This window comes from Mytilus edulis, chromosome 14, assembly GCF_963676685.1.
Source record: "Mytilus edulis chromosome 14, xbMytEdul2.2, whole genome shotgun sequence".
In the NCBI taxonomy this organism is placed as follows: Eukaryota; Metazoa; Mollusca; class Bivalvia; order Mytilida; family Mytilidae; genus Mytilus; species Mytilus edulis.
The window spans coordinates 35,166,935-35,187,931 of record NC_092357.1 but is presented as its reverse complement, the minus strand read 5'-3'; the positions used below and the strand labels follow the sequence as shown (position 1 = coordinate 35,187,931).

At 33.2% G+C, this 20,997-nt stretch overlaps 1 long non-coding RNA gene across 1 annotated transcript; it reads right to left on the bottom strand.

Moving 5' to 3' along the window:
- Positions 1-9,915: 9,915 nt before the first annotated feature.
- On the bottom strand, positions 9,916-15,103 carry LOC139502733 (uncharacterized). The gene is made up of 2 exons (XR_011658920.1): positions 14,836-15,103; positions 9,916-11,111 (listed from the first exon to the last, which is right to left on the bottom strand). It is a non-coding gene; the product is annotated as an uncharacterized lncRNA (long non-coding RNA).
- Between the last annotated feature and the right edge of the window lie 5,894 nt (positions 15,104-20,997).

Here is a 20,997-nt window from a genome sequence, read left to right as displayed (position 1 = left end):
TTATAGTCATTTTTTTATTAATTTTTATTAATTTTTTGTTATCTTTTACACAAATCTTCTCCTCTGAAACTACTGGGCGAAATGTAGACAAACTTGGCCACAATCATTATGAGTATCTAGTTTAAATAATGTGTGGGGTGACCCGGTCAACTAACCAAGATGGCCGCCATGGCTAAAAATAGAACATAGGGGTAAAATGTAGATTTTGACTTATTAATAACTCTGATACCAAAGCATTTAGAAAAAATCTGACTTGAATAAATTGTTAATCAAGTCATGATCTACCTGCCCTAAATTTTCAGACGAATCAGACAACTGCTTGTTTGATTGCTGCCCTTTAATTGGTAATTTTAAAGGAAATTTTACCGTTTTTGGTTATTATCTTGAATATTTTTATAGATAGAGATAAACTATTTACAGCAATAATGTTCAGCAAAGTAAGATCTACAAATAAGTCAACATTATCAAAATGGTCAGTTGACCCCTTAAAGAGTAATTGCCTATTATCATGTTTATAGTAAATTTTTAACAGTTTTCATAAATTTTGTAAATTTTTGTAAATTTTTACAAAATATTATCCTCTGTTACTAATGGGCCAAGTTCATTATAGATAGAGATAATTGTTAGTAGCAAGAACGTTCAATAAAGTAAAAACTTCAAACACAGCCCCATTACCAAAACACAATTTTGTCATGAATCCATCTGTGTCCTTCGTTTAATATACATAAAGACCAAGGTGAGCGACACAGGCTCTTTAAAGCCTCTAGTTTGTAATTGTTTTTGTAATAAAGGGTGGAATTTATCGCATCTCATTCCTTATAATGTTCGTTAGAAATATAAATCAAATTCTGTAATACAACCCTTTTTAGTGAAAATATTTCACATGAAATATGGAATTATGTATTCTTTGAACTTATAATGTATCTGCATATATTCATAACAAGAAGTCATGCCACAGCATATTACAGAGTTGACGTACATTCAATTTGATTTGCCTTTGTAACATAAAAAAGGTAATACAATACTAAACTAGCAACTTCTCGATTTGCCTTTCATACAAAATGTTATAAGGACTAAGTGGATATTACGTTTAACCGAGCCAACACTTGTTAACAACTACCATTCAAAAAGCATACAACTGTGGAGATACACTAACTTTTAATGCATTGTAATGTCATCTGGCACAAATGCACAATTTCAATCCTGGTAACTACTTTGGAATCATTTATTTTCGTGGGTATCAATTTTCGTAGATTGAGTAAAATTGCATGTTCGTGGATATTTAATTTCGTGATTCGGAAAATTCTGCATTCACGTCTTTAGGAAATTTTTAATTCGTTATATTTAAATTATTGGTTCCCCTGTACCCACAAAATTCACGAAATTTTTTATCCAACAATTATTTTTGAATCAACATTATTGTGAGTTTACTCATGATCAACACCTTACCCTGGACTAAAGTAACCAAATTTTATCAATGGAAATCAGTTTACAAACGTCTTGACCTTGAACTTTTGAAACATTCTGTACAGTTGTAACTGGAATATATCTTTGAGTTCTGATATCTTTTACTGCAATGCGATTAAGTTTACATTACCTTTAATGTAGATGCTATTAATGTAATGAAATAACGTTTAAATTACCTGTCATGGAGATACATTTACTACAATGCAAAAAAGTTTACATTACCTGTAATGGAGATACATTTACTACAATGAAATAAAGTTAACATTACCTGTAATGAAGATACCTCTGCTGCAATGAGATAAAGTTTACACAACTTTAAATCGAGAAACAGCTTAACCTTCAATCATAACCTCTGCTCACACACCAACTCTATGATAGTACACTGCAGTTTACGGAAGATGAAAACGAAAGAAAAAAAGACTTCCTCCACGAAATCAATAACACTTATTATTGAATTTTTTTTAATTGGTTCATAATTTTAACAAAGAGATGGACAGATGTTTATCAAACGTAATGTGAACTTTAAAATGTACAGTCGGGAAATTTGATAAAATAAGAGTTGCAACTAATATGCATTTTTGTCGTATTTCACTATGTACTCATAGCTTTATATAGGATGATTTTATTTTATACATTATGTCAAATTTTTCATCACACATCACATTTCCAGAAAGTTGAACTTATAAACTGTTTTATAACAGATACCTTTAACTGCAAAACACTTGTCGTCAATCAACTGTTTCTAAAAACACAAAACTAGGTAGAAGTTAGCAATAAAGAGTAGAAACTCCTGTACTACTTTTAAGCTTATTTTGTGTTTTTTTTTCTCTACAATATATCTTTATAGTTTTGACCTAAAACGCAACAAAACGTAATAATTAAAGACTGACTTGTGTATTAGTTTTGCTTTTCTGTAATTTTTACCTGTTTCAAAAGATTTGATTTCAAGGCCACCGAATGACGTAGAGTCACGTGGTTACGCATAGAATTTATCCAAAACGCAAAATTTGTTTCCTTTGATAAGGTCGTATATTCCTGCATCCACTTATATAGCCAAATCAACATAACGATAGTATTCAAACCAAGATTTAATTAAAACAATTTGTGTAATGGTTTAACAAACAATATTTTTGACAACTTCAGTGACTTTTGAACAATGGAGACAATAAACTCGTTACACTCATATAAAACCATATAACAGCTAGGACCGTTTCTCAAATGCTTTAATTGACTTCATATTCTTGCATTGCGTATATTTGAAGATTGAAAAATAACTTGATTATTTATGGATTGATAGTACGACAAAACAGTAAAGATGTACAGAAATTAACAATGAACCAATTAGAAACTCAAAACCGGTCGTAATTATAGATCATTGCTCCAAAATATTCATTCAATAACATAACAACCACCTGGCACTAACATTTCTGAAGTAGTACATTATGTTAAATTATATGTTATAACCAGGGTTTCTCCTGGGTCAATTATTTTTTTCGCCACCTCTTTCGCCAAAACAATATGTTTTTCGCCACTTTATTATTTTTTTCGCCAGGTGACATAATTATTTTTCGTTTAAAAGTACCTTTTTTCTACCCCGCCCCCCTTTTCCCCTTAAATAAGATGATTTTGCCCCATTGTGTTTATGATTATTCTCCCAAACTTATTTTGGAGTCTACATTGAAGAAGAAGAGGTTTTTACAACTAAACAAAAGCTTATATTACATGAAATTGATCCCTCATTTCATATGTAGTCATTACATTGAAGGGCTACTCTCATTCGAGGGGCTGTTCCCAACCTTTTAGATAAATTTCTTCATAGCGACAGTTTTCTTTTCTTTACCATCGTTAATGAAAAAGCTGAGACGTAAAACTGCTTCAAACACGTGTGTCCCTCAACCGACTTAAAGGTAGTCTCCCTTATCAATTACCTATATTAAAGTCAAAGGATAATTAAAGTTTTAAATCGGAGATTTTTCATGCTTTTGAACATTTTTCGTCACAACAACAGCTTTCTTTTCTAAACTATCTTTAAAGGGAGAGGAGACATCAAAAGTTTGCTTCAAAGACGTGCGTCGCAAAGTCTTAAATACATTCTTTATGTGACATTTAGCAGAAGCTTCTTCTTCTCTGGATCTTTACACCCTTTATAGGGTAACCATACGAAATTGTATGTCGAACAGTTCCACCACCAAAAAAATAATTGAAGAATAAAATAACAATCGTAACACAACAACATTATATACACTATATACATTTTTTAAGTCTTTATGTGTTTTTATAAAGGAGGTTTACAGGTTTTATTTTGACTTTTACATAGGAAGTTTACAGTTTAAGTCTTTTAACATACAATTAAAGGAAAGATTATGATTTTTACTTTTAGCAGTTATTTTTCATATATTTTTTATTTTTGGTTTACTGATCAATATTTAATATAATATATACAGATTAGGTCACATATTCACTTTTTAGATAATTCACTTTTTAGATAATTTACAAAATGAAAAAAGACAAGATTTTGGTCTTTGATCTTTAGGAATTCGCCTTTATATCTTTAAAGATAACTTGACATTAATTTATTCACTGTGTATTATGAGAACAATTAGAAAGATGATGTTTTTACAACTATTTACAGTTAATTCACAGAATATTTATGAACTGAAACTCTTAAGATTTAATGAGAATGATTATACTGTTAATAATAGTATTAAGTAGACTAAATTTTCAAAAAGCCATTTAACCATATCATTTTGTCGAACAATTCAATCAACACCTTTATTAATTACTCCTTTGTTGTCGATGGCTATAAAATGCAATCAGCTGATTATTGATTTTCTGTCCAAATCTTAATGAGGTCAAAGTGGATTCCGAGTATTGCCTGATTGGTTAAAGTCCGAGAAACTTGGAAAAAAGTAAATAAACAAGATGGAGGAAATGAAATCGTTATATATATTTCTTTCGCCAAATTCTTTCGCAAATGACGAATTTTTATCGCCACAATTATTATTTTTTCGCAAATTGCGAAAATGGCGACCGCCAGCGGAAACCCTGGTTATAACCATAAAATCGCACTACGCTGGTAATGTGACGTAATATGGCTATGACTAAAGTAGCTCCCGGAACTTCTCATCTAAACAACAGGTCAAATGTGCCCTTCTATCAAAATTTCATATACTTCTTTATAATTTGAATTAATCTTTCAACAAGGGTTCTACAGTGATCCCAAGTCCCAAATCTTTCATTTGATACCATAAATAACCAAATATACCCGTATTTGGCAAAGATGCAGCTATGCATAGCAACTATTTTGTTTGAAATATGTACTACTTTCCGACCGGGCCTGAATTAGTGGTTCTAGACCTATGACAGCACTAAACTTGTTATATTGACTTCTGCTTGCCTGTATTTCCTACTATGATATCTTTCTAACATTGAAAAACACATAAAGCTGTTATCAAAACACTGTATCACTGAATTCAAGCTCAAATTGGACTGGTAATAACATACGCGTTAAACAAAGAAAACTACATATGGACACTAATAGTGACAGATATGACACTTTTTCAATTTTTACCAGTTTTGATTTGTTAATAACTTCTCAAATAACAGTGTTCTGACCTAAACGTCTTATTTTTTATCAGAGACGCGGACTTGAATACAAATACAGTGGTCCAAACATAAAATATAATTGATAATTTTGTCCTCCCTTTATTCTACATGTTAAAAAAGGAGAGTGATTTGATAAAAACCATATTTTTATGTATGAACATGGATCAACAAGAGAAATTTATATATCTCCAAGCTAGACAACTTGCTAAAACGGTTATTAAATGCATTTCCATGGAGATTTTGGAATTCCTATATAAGTATACACCAAATAATTCACTAAGAAACCCAATAAAACATGAACACTCACTAGAAGATTTAACCAGAAGCAATATTTATACTATAAACTAGTCATAATATACATGGTTCATTGCTTAAGTGTAAACTAATGCAAAAATTAAAATGTCAGTTCAAATCGTAACTGTGTGCATGCTGAATGTCCAAAAAAGGGTAAACTACCTTATTGAAGCAATTTGAAGCCTGTAATTTGTCACTAGCTTATTTGTTACATAAGATAAATAATGTAACATGATTTTTGACATCGCTCATTATCCCTCTCTCTCACTCACTCTATCTTTTGAGCGCTCAAGCTCTAGCCCACTCACTCGCTCACTATATGTCTCACTCACTCACGCACAGTCAGTCGCTAACTCTCTTTAGCTCACTCGCTCACCCACTTTCTCTCTCTATCTCAGTCGCCTTCTCTTTCACTCTTTCTCTAGCTCACTCGCTCACTCTTTCTAACTCACCCGATATATATCTCTCTCTAGCTTACTCGCTCACTATCTCATCATCTCAATCTCTCTCTAGTTCACTCACTCACTCTCTCTAGCTCACTAACTCACTCTCTCTAACATGTCTAGCTCACTCGCTCTTACACTTTCTCTCTCGCTTATTCACTTTCTCTCTCGCTCATTCACTCTATCTCTCGCTCATTCACTCTCTCTAGCTCATTCACTCACTCTCTCGTGCTTACTTACCATTATATATTACCTATCCTTAGATATCCTCCTAGGCAATTTACAACCCAACAGGACTGAGTCCACTTTTATGATGACTGGCAGAAGCAATGCTTATGTTCTACTCCGCTGTGAAAAATCACAGTATATCCAGGAGAACACCATTGTCTACCAGTATCAAAAAAAGGGCGGCGACCTCACCTACAGTTAAACTTCATTAGGTGAGGAGCAAGTCTATTTGATTTTTGACATGAAACTTTAAATCTCAACCAAAATGTTGTATGCTTTGGTATTTTTACAATTGACTTCTTGCAGTTTTATCTTACAGAAGGATGTTTATGATATTTTGATATCATTGGCATGATGATTTTTCATCCTTCTATGTACTTTCAAAGATAATTGTCGAAACATGTTTTATTTAATAAATTATTGAGAAAATTGCAAACATCCATATTAAAGGACGATAACTGCAAGTGATATTTTATTTAGATTGCTATCATGTGTCGGTAAGTGTTTTGTAGAACCAGTTTTCAACAAGATCCTTGGTTTGTCTCAGGAAGCTAGCACACACTAAGTTTGTCATACTTGGAAACATGGTAACATATCACCAAACTGCGGACTTTAATACAAATACAGTGGTCCAAACATAAAATATAATTGATAATAATTTCGTCCTCCCTTTTTTCTACATGTTAAAAAAGGAGAGTGATGTGATAAAAACCATATTTTTATGTATAAACATGGATCAACAAGAGAAATTTATATATCTCCAAGCTAGACAACTTGCTAAAACGGTTATTAAATGCATTTCCATGGAGATTTTGGATTCCTATATAAGTATACACCAAATTTCCTTGAATTAAATATTTCACTAAGAAACCCAATCAAACATGAACACTCACTAGAAGATTGAACCAAAAGCAATATTTATACTATAAACTAGTCATAATATACATGTTTCATTGCTTTAAGTGTAAACTAATGCAAAAATTAAAATGTCAGGTCAAATCGTAACTGTGTGCAAGCTGAATGTCCAAAAAAGGGTAAACTACCTTATTGAAGCAATTTGAAGGCTGTAATTTGGCACTAGCATATTTGTTACATAAAATAAATAATGTAACATGATTTTTGACATCGCTCATTATCCCTCTCTCTCACTCACTCTATCTCTTGAGCACTCAAGCTCTAGCTCCTTAACTCTCTCGCTGACTCTCTCTAGCCCACTCACTCACTCTAGCACAGTCAGTCGCTCACTCTCTTTAGCTCACTTGCTCATTCTCTCTAGCTCACCCACTTTCTCTCTCTAGCTCAATCGCCCTCTCTTTCACTCTCTCTCTAGCTCACTCGCTCACTCTTTCTAACTCACCCGATATCTCTCTCTCTCTAGCGTACTCGCTCACTATCTCACCATCTCAATCTCTCTCTAGCTCACTCACTCACTCTCTCTAGCTCACTAACTCACTCTCTCTAGCATGTCTAGCTAACTCGATCTCGCTCCTACACTTTCTCGCTGACTTTCTCTAGCCCACTCACTCGCTCCATATATAGCTCACTCTCTTTAGCTCACTCGCTCACTCTCTCTAGCTCACCCACTTGTTCTCTCTAGCTCAGTCGCCCTCTCTTTCACTCTCTCTCTAGCTCACTCGCTCACTCGTTCACTCTTTCTGACTCACCCGATATATCTCTCTCTCTAGCTTACTCGCTCACTATCTCATCATCTCAATCTCTCTCTAGCTCACTCACTCACTCTCTCTAACATGTCTAGCTCACTCGCTCTCGCTCTTACACTTTGTCGCTGACTCTCTCTAGCCAACTCACTCGCTCACTATATCTCTCACTCACTCACTCTAGCACAGTCAGACGCTCACTCTCTTTAGCTCACTCTCTCTAGCTCACCCACTTTCTCTCTTTAGCTCAGTCGCCGTCTCTTTCACTCTCTCTCTAGCTCACTCACTCACTCGCTCACTCTTTCTAGGACAGTCAGTCGCTCACTCTCTTTAGCTCACTCGCTCACTCTCTCTAGCTCACCCACTTTCTCTAGCTCAGTCGCCCTCTCTTTCAATCTCTCTCTAGCTCACTCGCTCACTCTTTCAAACTCACCCGATATATCTCTCTCTAGCTTACTCGCTCACTATCTCATCATCTCAATCTCTCTCTAGCTCACTCACTCACTCTCTCTAGCATATCTAGCTCACTCGCTCTCGCTCTTACACTTTGTCGCTGACTCTCTCTAGCCCACTCACTCGCTCACTATATCTCACTCACTCTAGCACAGTCAGTCGCTCACTCTCTTTAGCTCACTTGCTCATTCTCTCTAGCTCACCCACTTTCTCTCTCTAGCTCAGTCGCCCTCTCTTTCACTCTCTCTCTAGCTCACTCGCTCACTCTTTCTAACTCACCCGATATATCTCTCTTTCTAGCTTACTCGCTCACTATCTCATCATCTCAATCTCTCTCTAGCTCACTCACTCACTGTCTCTAGCGCACTAACTTACTCTGTCTAGCATGTTTAGCTCACTCGCTCTCGCTCTTGCACTTTCTCGCTGACTCTCTCTAGCCCACTCACTTGCTCACTATATCTCACTCACTCGCTCACTCTCTTTAGCTAACTCGCTCACTCTCTCTAGCTTACCCACTTTCTGTCTCTCTCTCGCTTTCTGTCTCTCTCTCGCTTACTCACTCTCTCGCTTACTCACTCTCTCTCTCTCACTCTCTCTCTCTCACTCTCTCACTCTCTCTCTTTCTCGCTCATTCACTCTCTCTAGCTCATTCATTCACTCTCTCGTGCTTACTTACCATTATATATTACCTATCTTTAGATATCCTAGGCAATGTACAACCCAACAGGACTGAGTCCACTTTATGATGACTGGCAGAAGCAATGCTTATGTTCCACTCCGCTGTGAAAAATCACAGTATATCCAGGAGAACACCATTGTCTACCAGTATCCAAAAAGGGCGGCGACCTCACCTTCAGTTAAACTTCATTAGGTGAGGAGCAAGTCTAATTGATTTTTGACATGAAACTTTAAATCTCAACCAAAATGTTGTATGCTTTGGTATTTTTACAATTGACTTCTTGCAGTTTTATCTTACAGAAGGATGTTTATGATGTTTTGATATCATTGGCATGATGATTTTTCATCCTTCTTTGTACTTTTAAAAGATAATTGTCGAAACATCTTTTATTTAATAAATTATTGAGAAAATTGCAAACATCCATATTAAAGGACGATAACTGCAATTGATATCATCATGTGTCGGTAAGTGTTTTGTAGAACCAGTTTTCAACAAGACCCTTCGTTTGTCTCAGGAAGCTAGCATACACTAAGTTTGTCAGACTTGGAAACATGGTATTATATCACCTAACTTTCGACAAAAAAGTACCAAAGTTGTGTAATCAATTTTATTTATCGTTAAAAATCCATGATATACAATTATAACGACTAGAAGTTTTCCGACTGCAATAAGGGTAGAAACTCCTGTTAGACTTTTAAGCTTTGTTTTTTTTTTTTTTTTGTACAATATTTTCTTTTAAGTTTTTTTTTTCAAAAAACACAACAGGCGTAATAATTAAAGAATGACTTTTGTATTAGTTTTTTTTCCGCAATTTTTATCTATTTGAAAAGGTTTGATTTCAAGGGCACCAATATGTAGAGTCACATGGTTAGAAATATGTACAAATTTACCATTCACTACAAGTTTAGAGGGTTTAATTCGAGATAATTGTGTTTGCATACATATGGATATACCTTGACTTTTAATGGTTTACTTTGATAAATTGTTATTTGGATGGAGAGTTGTCTCATTGGCATCCATACTACAAATTCCTATATATATGTATATTCTGCATCCGCTTATATGACCATTAAATCTAAAGACAGTATTCAAACCAAGATTTTATTAGAACAATCTTTGTATTGGATTAACAAACAATATGTTTGACAACTACAGTGACATTTCAACAATGGAAACAAGAAACTCATTAAACTCATACCAACTCATATCACAGTTCGGATCGTTTCTCAAATGCTTTTAATGACTTCATATTTTTGCATTGCGTAGATTTGGTGATTGAAGCCGGTTGGCATTTTGTTGTTTTGAATGAGAAATGACTGATAGTACGACAAAACAGTAAAAATGCACATAAATTAACAATGAACCAATCACAAATTCAAAACCGGTCCAAATTAACTACAATTATTACATTATGCAAATGACATAACAACTACAATAAAATTTCTGAGTTGGTTCATTATTATGGTATATGATATAAGCAATAAAGAAATAAACAACGCTACACTAGTAGCGTGACGTGAAATTGCTAGGAATCCAGTTGGTACCCTCCTCATGTTTCAGGATAACGTTAAACATTTATCTGAAATCTCCAAGTAACTTTTAGGTAAATGTTATATTTGAAGATTAGATAAAACAATTTTGACCATCTTGAACAGTCACAAGACCTGCTTACGTCAGCCAATGATTGGACAATATTAGAGTCTTATTGCTACCACATCATTATTCTTATATAATTAAGTGATGCAAGCTAGAAATAAATGATTTGTCTATGTTAATGGTTTTGATCGTTAAGTCCTGTTGAATAGTTTTCAGCTCCAAATTGTTATGTTTTCGATCAGATCCTGGTCTTCTCGATGTTCACTTAATTCAGATGATTCACTGTGAGCATAGGGAACCATACCTGGAATTGGTATTACCTGTTGTGTATCCAAATCTAAAGTCGGAAGATACATAATGTCTGTTGATGATTGAATTTCCGTTGACGGTAAATAACGAAGTCTTACGATGTTCAAAACTCGTCTCCTTTCTTGCATTCTCTGTTTTGTTTCTAGAGCTTCGGCTTTCCTTTGATACCTTTCCCTATTTTTCCGATGATATAACAAGAAGTTCAAGACCAGAAAAGTAACAAATCCTACTGCTATCAAAACATGCGGTAACCATAAAAAGTGGTATTTGTTTTCATCGTCATCATTTGTTGTCGTATTGTTCAACGACGTCATCAGTTTGTGTGTTGACAATCATGGCAGCTTTATCTTCCTATTTTAATTCAGTGTAAATAACATCCTGAAAGTAGTAACAATAATTTTGTAAACAACATCTATTCATGTTAATAAAGCATGCAAGGTTACACGATGAAAACAACACTATTATATAGTAATACAACAATGGGTACGTCAAACCTGAGGGGTGTTTTAAAGTTTACTTTAAACAACAGGCCAGTAGGTTTGACAAAGTATATAAAAGGAACATTTTTACTTGATTTTTTTTTTTTTTAAATCTTTGTTTATTAAGGGGAGGTGACTCGTAATAAACACAATTCATTAACGAATCTACCTTTCAGGATGCAAAATGTTATCCTGCCTTTTTTTGTTTTAATCTTTCTCATACCTTTTTATTTCATATTCTATTCTGTCCTGCCTATTTTGTATTTTTTTATCTTGACTTTTATCACATAAATTGTCATGATGCTTTTTTTGGTCAAATTTATCTTCCTGTTTGTTTTACTCAATACTCCTAGCCACCACTCCCTTTCCATTATCTTTCCATTCCGCCGTAATAAATGAAGCTACGTTGATTTAGATTGTTGAGATCAAGCATTTAAATTATTATGTATTGGGGTTCAACATCCCTATTTCGACTGACCGTAGTCGAACAACCATCTTAAGGTTTTCATAATTTAAAAAAGCGACTTAACTGATGTAATGTCGACTCTTCTTACGGTGATGCTTTTAAAGAATATTCTAAGTTGTTCTATATTAATCATCTTTTGATCCTAAGATATTGATTTCGTGTCTGTTATCATTTCAGCCTATTGTTTTTCTTTCTAAATGTAATGTCTGAAGTATCAATTTAGAACCAATCTTTAACATTCATAACATCGGAAGTTACATTATGTAGGCCATTTGGCAGGAGATATGAACTTTATGTCAGAATGTTTCCTGTTCAATTTATGTTCATTTATGATGGTCTTGATAAGGATTACCAAGTAGAGTATAATGGGCAAACAAAATTCACAGTAGAGTACAACAAGAAAAAAAATATCAAAATAAAGAAGAGAGAATAAAGGGTGATCAAATATCACGTATAGAGAATAAGGGGTGATCAAATATCACGTATAGAGAATAAGGGGTGATCAAATATCACGTATAGAGAATAAGGGGTGATCAAATATCACGTATAGAGAATAGTGGTCAAAACAGATAAAGAAAAAGTATAAAGGAAAATAGTATAAAACCCTGACGAATAAGGAATTGAGTAACTCTAACACGACCCTCATTCATATTGCCAATATCTCCTTATACAAACCAGAAACACCAAGAAACTACGTAGGCTATTATGCAACCGACACTGCATTATTGATAAAATTTATGCGGGGATAGCTTTTGTTGGAAAGATAATTAAACAAGTCAAAATTGTTCAACTTTTCATTGATCGAATTTCTCACAGGAAAAATACACGAGTCTGTACAAAGATGCAATGACCTCAACTTATTATGTAACCTTTGTTTACTGCTCCAATTTATGAAAGTTTTCATTCAAATCATCGGATGGTTAACAAATGACTTGTTCGACTTGTATATTTATCTATTTAAAAAAAAAACAAAAACGAAAAGATGTGTTCATAGTACATGGATGCCCCAATCACATTATCATTTTCTATGTTCAGTGGACCATACAATTGGGATACAAACAAATTATATTATAAGGAACATGTGTACTAAGTTTCAAGTTGATTGAATTTCAACTTCATCACAAGATACATTGACCAATCACTTTCACCTGAATACAACGCACACACAGACCAAAAAGCATAATGCCCCTAGGTGGGACATACAAATGTTCGTGATTTTACTCCCCCTGTAGATGACAGATCTTTCGTGATCAATTTTCTATCGGATTTCCTTAAACATGTTAAAGATGAATGATCATAGAGTTTTTATCTCTTTATTGGTTTACAAATTCTAGGAAATATTTTAAGAGCAGAATTTGATATATAATTTGTTTATTATACAAATACAGCATATTGAATAATGTTGAATATCATAGCTAAAATACAAAAAGTTCTCAGGTTTTTCCTATGGAGAAAACATAAAAAATAGTTTTTCTTGAGACGGAGTTATAAACGTTTTTTCTTATCTTGTTTCTGAGTCCAATTTGTACTGCTATATATGTGTAAAAATTATAATTTATTGTTATATTCTTTTTCAATAATAAACATCGTTTGAACTTATTCACGTTATATCTGTTTCAATTAGTATATTGAATCACCTCTTCTTATCGCAGTATTTTTTCAATCTTCAATTAAGATTTTTTTCTTATCTTTAATTATATTTCTTAAAATAACTTTAATTGTACATTTGTTTATATACTAGTACTTTATATTTAATAAGGATTAGATAAAAAGTCTATCGTAGGACATAAGACTTGTGAAAGAATATATGCCTTAGAATGTAGCTCTCAATGTTTATAATCTATTGATTAGTCCGAGATAACTCTGACGCGCCTTTTTTTAGTCGGGACTTATTGTGACCGTGTGACATCACAAGTCCCAAGCAAGGCTCAATATACGTCAGAACAATGTTTTACTAATTAGAATAAATGAGTGTTTGCCTCTGTGACTTCATTTCCGGAGAAATCAGGAAAATAATGAATAAAGTACAGAGAAGTGATCTGTCTATTATATTTGACAGCATATAAATGATCCCCAAGAACAGAACATGTCATGATCGATCGACAATAGTCTGAACAACAATTAGGATGTAATGGTAAATTCTTCAGCGGTGCAAAGCTTTGATCCCAACATTTATCACGTTTGATGTACTTTTCAAATTTACAAACATAACAAGTCGAAAATAATATTCATATTTAAAAAAAAAATTGGTCAGAAAAACTAGGCTAGGTGCCATTCAGGTTCATTTGGCTAACTGACATTTGGTATATTCCCTTTTTAATAAAATTTGTTCTTTTTCTCGAAAATATCTCATCTTTTTCCGTGTTCTGTGAAGTTCATTAAGATATGCTACATGGTGAATGACCATTATTGTACTTGAGCAAATTGCAATTCGCAAAGACGACTATAAAAAAAACCATGACATGACAATTAGTTCACAAGAAAAACAACACTGATTTATGTCAAAACAGTTTGTAAACCTTTTTTTCCCTTTCAATCGAATCATGACCTTTGAACACCGGTATACTACTGGTGCCTTTATTTAACGGGTCCTGTTTTCTTACAGGCATGTTTATAATGTAGAGGGCTTGAACTTGTGTGTATGTCTGTGATGATGACGCCCTGGATTTGTTTATGTGTGTCGTTGCAGTGCTATAGGCATAGTCATGAACTGCAACGAATGATACGGATCGAGACTATGATAATGGTTTGAATATAAAATGGGGAATGAGGATGATACTAAAAAAATAAAGAAAAGCTAATATTACAAAGAAACATTTTTATTTATCAATGCGTTCCGATACAACTTTTAATGATTGTTTTAAAAGGCACCATAGACTGTATGGCGAGTATATTAAAAAAGACAAGCATAATCTTACATTTGTGTCAAAATTTACCAATAACACCTGATTTTTTCAAACTAACTTCATTCAATATGTGATGCTCATGTATACCGTTTTAAATAGAATAGACATGAACCAATTCGAAAAGGTATCCTAAATAGACAAGTTAAAAATATAATCATTAAGTATTTATAAATAGATATGAGAATTTAACAAATAATAACAAATATATAAATAAATAAATAGATAATAATTAGTTACGACAGTCAACTTACATTCATTGTTTGTTCTCATAATATTTCCGTGATGTAAAATGATTAGCATGCAGTCTTGTGAAATCGATGAAAGAAAAGCAATCATCTCGTCTTTAAGAAAATAAACTAATCACAATTAAGTCCCCTTTGAGTAATCACCCGTGAGTTATTATCAATTAATAAGGTTAGATCTGTCATGGCCATCTTTTACATCTGTCATCAGAATCGGACATTTAGGTTGCCATTAATAAGGTTGGATCTTTCAAAGCAAACATTTACAACTGTTATAAGAATCGGACATACAGGGTGACAATAGCAGACTTATATTGATAAATGTTGTCGGTATGAGTGATCAGTCGTGTCAAAATACCGATCGCTTTATTAAGAAGATTTTCCTATTCAAATAAACTCATCATAGATACCAGGATTAACTTTTGTGTTTACGGCAGACACGAGTTTCGTCTACCAAAGACTCATGAGTGGCGCTCGAATTTAAAAAAAAATTAAGAAAAATAAAATTAAAAAGTACGAAGTTGAAAAGCATTGATGACCAAAATTCCTAAAAGATTTAAATCTGTTCAAATGCTTATGTGAAGTATCAAGATGTTTTTAGCTTGTAAATCTAGCTGTTATCAACAAGTTCCAACATGCTTCAACTAGTACATTCACATGGTTTCAACAAGAGTGAATATATAAATGATTGTATTCAGCATGCAAGTATCTAAATGGTTGTCAACAGAGTGTATTAAGGTTTTAAAACAGTATCTTACTGATATTAACAAGTATCGAGATGCTCCATTAAATATCTAAATAATACCAACAAGTATCCAGATGCTTCAACAAGTATCCAGTCCTCCATCAGATATCTAGATAATATCAACTTGTACCTTAATATCCCAAAACGTATTCAGATGATCCATCGAGTATCCAGATTCTTCAAAAAAATATTCAGATGCTTCAAAATGTATCTTTTTTTCAACAATTGTATGGGGTGTTGTAAAAATATCTAATGCTTTAAACAAAAATGTAGATGATTGGAAAAAGTATTTAGATGCCTTTATTGGCAAATCTATAATGACTTACATGAATAATATCTTAAATACCAGCATTACAATAGTGTATTTATCAAAAAAATGTAATGTAAAAATTCCAGTAGAGCTGGGAAGATGGTATAACATTCCAAAAGAAGAGAGGACATGTAATTTGTGTTTAACTGCAATTGGCAATGAATACTATTATTTATTTGAATGCAACTCTATAATTGTAAAAAATATCAGAAATCAGCATATTCCAGAGTACTATGTGAAATATCCGTGTGAAGCAAAAATGAAAGGACTACTGTCATTGACTAATATTAACGTACTTAAAAATGTGTCTTTATTCATTTCAAAATTAACTAAAATATTATAATATTAATATACTATAATGTAAAGTAAAGTAATATTCTATATATTACATTTCTTCTAAGTTGTTTTATTTATTTCTTTAATTGTATGTGATTGTATTTTGTATTTTTTTGTAATTTACCTCTTGTTTTACATGTCAATGTGACGGAGTGTTTTTGAAATAAAAGCATTGTATTGTATTGTATTGTATCAATACCAATAACCCAACATTATTCACTTACAGAATTTAATGAACTGATTTCAATTGCACGCTTATCTTTTACCGGCTATACATTTTATTAGTATGCTAGTCGAGAATTGTAGTGATTTATTTCATATCGGTAAAGAATTATTTTCTCTAATTGGATAATAAGGAACCATATGATATTCTATATTCTTTAGTAAAAAGATAATATCGGTCTTTAACAGAAAAAACGCATAAAAAACTGGTCGTTAATGGACTTTTACATGTTAATGACTAGTGGGCGTTGTTTCTGTGTTTAGAGAGATGTCCCTTTAATAAAACGCAATCGCAATTCGTTAATTATTAAGTTGTATAAAGCTATATTTACATAAAAGTTATTGAAAAACTTGTCTTTATCGTGCTATATGGACTGCCCACAGAATAGTGGTATTGACTGATACAGCGATAATGACTGAACCGTAGGTAGTGGCAGTGACTTATAGTTATCACTATGACTGGTCTTTATCGTGATATATGGACTGCCCACAGAACAGTGGTATTGACTGAGACCGCGATAATGACTGAACCGTAGGTAGTGGCAGTGACTTATAGTTATCACTATGACTTGTCTTTATCGTGGTATATGGACTGCCCACAGAACAGTGGTATTGACTGAGACCGCGATAATGACTGAACCGTAGGTAGTGTCAGTGACTTATAGTTATCACTATGACTGGTCTTCATCGTGGTATATGTACTGCCCACAGGACAGTGGTATTGACTGAGACCGCGATAATGACTGAACCGTAGGTGGTGATTTATAGTTATCACTATGACTGGTCTTCAATCTTTCTTAGCTTTCTTAGCTTAATTATAGATGGCTTACAAAACTCGTGTTTGCTTTGAACAATTTGAATTTATGAGAATTTTTAAAAACCGGTGGGGTTCCTTAATGAATTAAACATAATAATCATTGAAGAATTGATCAATATCGTGCAACAGCGATAATGACCTCGACTACGGCTCAGTCATTACCAATTTCTTAGTCAATACCACCGTCCTTTGAGCAGTAATGCCCATTTTTGCAATAACTATTATGTAAAGCTTTACTTAATAAACAGTTGACACAGATATACGTAGAGGCTGTAAGTACTTTATATAGTATATTCAAATGTTGATATTTGGATGACATCACTTGAACTTGTAAATTATGTCTATAAACCACAACTGAGGAAGCGGGCACACATAACCTCCGTAGAAAAAAAGAGGTAGTAATCCTAATTCAATTATATACCATATACCAATGACTTGTAAAATTGGTGATACCACATCAAACTGACTCAATCAAAAACAGTTCGACTAAGCAAAAATTAATAGACCATGACTGAGGAAACAGGGTTAATAATCTCAAAAATCTAAATGGAAATTAAATGTACAAATGTTTATCAACTGCATACCAAATATTATAGACATACAGTATAGTGGATCCACCAAAACTAACATAATCACAAATTAAACATATTGTGCACGCCTAAGTCTCGTGTCTATATTAGACAAAACTAACACCACATGTTAATGAACGTCTGTGGTTAAATCTTGCATTATATTCTCAATGTTTTGTCTATAAGGGAATGTGGTGTACAAATAACAAATCTTTCAAATTGAATATCTACATAAGACTCATCAGTGACGCTCATATCAAAACATTTATAAAGCCAAACAAATAGAAAGTTGAAGAGCATCGAGGATTTAAAATTCCAAAAAAGTTGTGCCAAATACGACTAAAGTAATCTATGCCCGGGATAAGAAAACCCCTAGTTTTTCCAAGGAGGTTGTATTAGATTGATTGATTGTTGGTTGCTTAACGTCCAGTGGCAAATATTTCATGCATATTCAGGACGAGAACAAGTTCACAATAAATACAATAGGTAGGTTGATACAATAGAGGCCATTCAGGAATTATGGTCGGAGAAATTTGGACTGCCACCGAAAAAGGAGGGTATATGGATAGGGTTGTATTAGAAGGAGAGAGGACGAAAGACGATAATTACACATAAAATGTTACCGACTTTTCTGTTAGTGGGTGTTAATTAGTTGAGATCGACTCTGTCACAGAGGGAGATTTTGTCCTAATAACATATCCGAGTAATAACGGAAACACCCGAGGTGTCATAAACTGACCGGATATACAATTATTGAAATGTTAATCAGATTTGTTGTGATATTTTTTATTAAGTAATTAAAAATTAAAGTTTTGTGTTAAAAGTAAACTTATTACCAATAGAAATAAAACGAATTTCCGTCTCATTGCCGTCAATGTTAATATCAACAATCATAACAGAAAGTCACTTTTACGATGTTCCCGATAAATTTCTCTATGTTTCAATTGCAAATATTCCTTCCGGTCGTTACCGGTCACCGTAACTAAAGTACTTTGCATATTCGTTTATTTACTTATGATTATTACCTGCCAATTCTCATCAGCAGAAATTGACAGGTGAAGCAAAAAACTTTGTTTAAAGCAATGTAGTGTTGAATAAAAATCGCTCACTAACTTTCCTTTAAATCCTCATAACTTTGTCATTTCTTTATCTTTTTTCACCATAGACAGACGGTTGATTTTGAAATTGCGCGTCAAATCTTTTTCCAAATCATAAACATCTATGCACTGCACTGTAACTAAAAGTACACCTGAACTTTAATGACTCACTCACTGATAACAATCACGTGACATATGCGATTTATCTAATAGCCCGAACTACTCGCGGTAACAGCCCGGTACATCAGAGGGCCATGTCAAGTGGGTGATAAACATGTCGGTTTCTTTATATTTTTATCATTTTTCTCTGCTATCCTGGGGATGCTAATTTTGTATCAAGCAGAGTGTTCACTCTCCTTCTAATATAACCTCCTTGGTTTTTCGAAAATTTCAAAGTTTTGTAAACAGGAAATTTATAAAAATGACCACATTATTGATATTCATGTCAACACCGAAATGCTGACTACTGGGCTGGTGATACCCTCGGGGACGAAACGTCCACCAGCAGTTGCATCGAACCAGTGGTGTAAATAGTTATCAAAGGTACCAGGACAATAGTTTGCCTTTATTTCATATTTTAAATATTTTAGCTTTTAAAAAAAAAAATTCCTTTACCTTCAAAACTTTTATTTATTGGTCCATTTTTCTGCACTGTATTGGTCCATTATTCTGTAAAATCAATACAGACTATAATATGTACTCAATCTCCAGATTACAATTACTAGCTACGTTTGTAAGATTATCTATAAAGCTCGATTCGTCTTTGACATTTTTGCCTTGCCTTATTTAATTAGGGCAGACAATCTTACTCAAATACCTATCATGTGTCAACGTTTTATTTTCCTTGTAGCAAATGGTTGACGCAAGATATTTATTTTAATCGGATTGAAAGGCAGAAGTTTAATTCTAAAATAGGAAATACAGTTATTTGTAGTCTTATCCCACCATGTGGTCGGTACTTCTATATTATATATCAATCTATGAGTAAACTATTCACCATGTATAGCCGGTGTTTCGTTACATGATATATGGTCTTCGAGCTTAGAAGATATATTTGTTAAAAGGATGAAGATAAATAAAGAATGCAGGATATATTGGATATGGGAATAGTAAATTTGATGCGATATTCTCATTATAACATAAAACATAACGAAAATGCATATGAAGAATTAATTCATGAAAAAGCAATGTCGCTTTAATAATTGTTGTTCATTTGTTTGCATGAAAACAAACGAATAAATTGAGTACAATTAGGACAAAAATGATCAAAACTGAAACTTGAATCAAGTCGATTACAGTGGAAAGAGTAGATATTACGTACAAATTATTATAATAAAACAGCGTTTTGGTTGGAACGTCTGTTCAATAAAACGAATTCAATAACGTTTCCGGTATATCAAAGTTTATGCTTTTGACAGTTTAACGTATATTAGTGATGGGTATTTGACTGTGGCATATATACATTTCATTAAATGTTATATAGATCAGAGCCGAATAATCCGTTATGCTACCAGTTGAAGATGTAGGATGCCTTCTTATGTTGTGTGCATGGACATACGAATATATAACAGCAAATAACACATTATCACTGTCTGACTGTCTACTAGGTACAGTTTATCATAGACATTCTCGTAGAAGATGACGTGATAACGGAAAATATCCAAGCCAGTTCGAATTGGAAGTCAATAGGAAAAGCGACGAAAATATTAGATAAAGTGGTGCAGAAACCCTGACAGTGTTAAAACCTATATATATTACCTAAATTAATTTACTGTTTATGGTTATATGTAGAGACTAACTCTATTTGCTTAGTCCATAAATGAGGCCCCTCATGGGGGGGGGGGGTCCTAGTAATCACATAATCACCATTTTTTTGCTAATATAATCACATAATCATTAAATATTTGCTTATCTTTAGTAATCAAATAATCATAAACTAAAAATACAGTCCTAGGTAATCAAATAATCATGAAATATTTGGCTTAATAATCAAATAATCATTAAAAAAACGGCCAAGTAATCACATAATCAAAAACCCTATGAGGGCCCTCATAAATACTTGTAATCGTGCTTTG